The sequence below is a fragment of the Pundamilia nyererei genome, unplaced genomic scaffold (assembly GCF_000239375.1).
Source record: "Pundamilia nyererei isolate P.nyererei 1_Seehausen unplaced genomic scaffold, PunNye1.0 scaffold00086, whole genome shotgun sequence".
NCBI classification, from domain to species: Eukaryota; Metazoa; Chordata; class Actinopteri; order Cichliformes; family Cichlidae; genus Pundamilia; species Pundamilia nyererei.
In genome coordinates, this window is record NW_005187487.1 from 1085667 (window position 1) to 1086800 (window position 1134).

A 1134-nucleotide genomic window follows, 5' to 3' on the forward strand; every position below is an offset into this window, starting at 1 on the left:
CACACAGCCACTGATACACACAAACAAGGAACAACAGCAACACATGTCCATGAATTATTCAAGAACCCTTTTTCCCCAGACCTTTAATTCAAAAGAGAATTTTTTTTTTCTGTGAAAAAAAAAATTTTTTATGTAATTACTTTGGTGTAGTATTAATAAGGGGGATTTGTTATCAATAAGAAAAGCTGTAAAATCAATGTAAATACAGCTAAAAGTTAAAAATCTATCTGAGATTTTATGCTTGACACCCCTGGTTTAGAAAAATCTGGAGACGGTACAAAAGCAGTCAAATAGCAATCACAGGAGGATTATTGTTCATAAGATCTTAGCCAACAATTACAGAGGAATGCATTTCAGCTGTTTGGGGCTTTTGAAAGAGGCCTGCTAAACAGAAAAGACAAGTAAGTAAAAAGATAAAGAAAAAACTAACCAGTGTTTATTTAAACTAAGGGCAATGACTGATTTCTGTGAATGATATATTACCAAATGAATGCTTCAGTTGCGTGAATGTGTGCCCTCACATATCCAATTTAAATTCATAATATTGTAGCGGGCTAGGGGGAAGGGCCACTGGTCCAAGGTCTTATGGGACTGTATACCTGATGTTAACGTGTTGTAAGTTGTAGGGTTATAACGGCAGTTACAGTTATCAGGTGTTGATTTGCCATTTTTGTGTTAGTGTGTAACATTAGTCCTGCTGTGTGTTCTGTGTTTGGTGTGGCTGGTGGAGCACAGTGAGTTAGACGGCTGTATCCATTTACCACCTCTCACTGCTGTGTGTGTGTGTGAAGGGGTGTTCCTAATAAAAGATTGTGCTCCCTGTAGCTTAGTATAACAGCTAAGGCAGAAATAGCAAGTTAAAACAGAAGTTTCTGTCTCCTACTTGTCTGAGCTTGCCACAATGTTAAGATTCATCCAGAGAAAAAGAAGAGAAATCTTCTGTTCAAAACACAAAGCTTCTTTTTCAGGTGTAAGACTCTCAGTTATGCTTTCATGTTGCTTTTGTTTTTTGGCCATCAGGTTTGTACAGTAACCTGGATTTAAGACAGGAGACATTTGTTTATTTGTTCAACTTTAATAACTCTGTAAGGCTTCAGTTTATTAACATAATGAGTAAAGTGTGGACATCTCGCT

General features: G+C 36.9%; 1 protein-coding gene across 2 annotated transcripts in view; it reads left to right on the forward strand.

Moving 5' to 3' along the window:
* LOC102197974 (CAP-Gly domain-containing linker protein 4) overlaps positions 1-1134 on the forward strand; it is a 59725-nt gene that overhangs the window by 8186 nt on the left and 50405 nt on the right. The gene's annotated exons all lie outside the window — the stretch shown is intronic.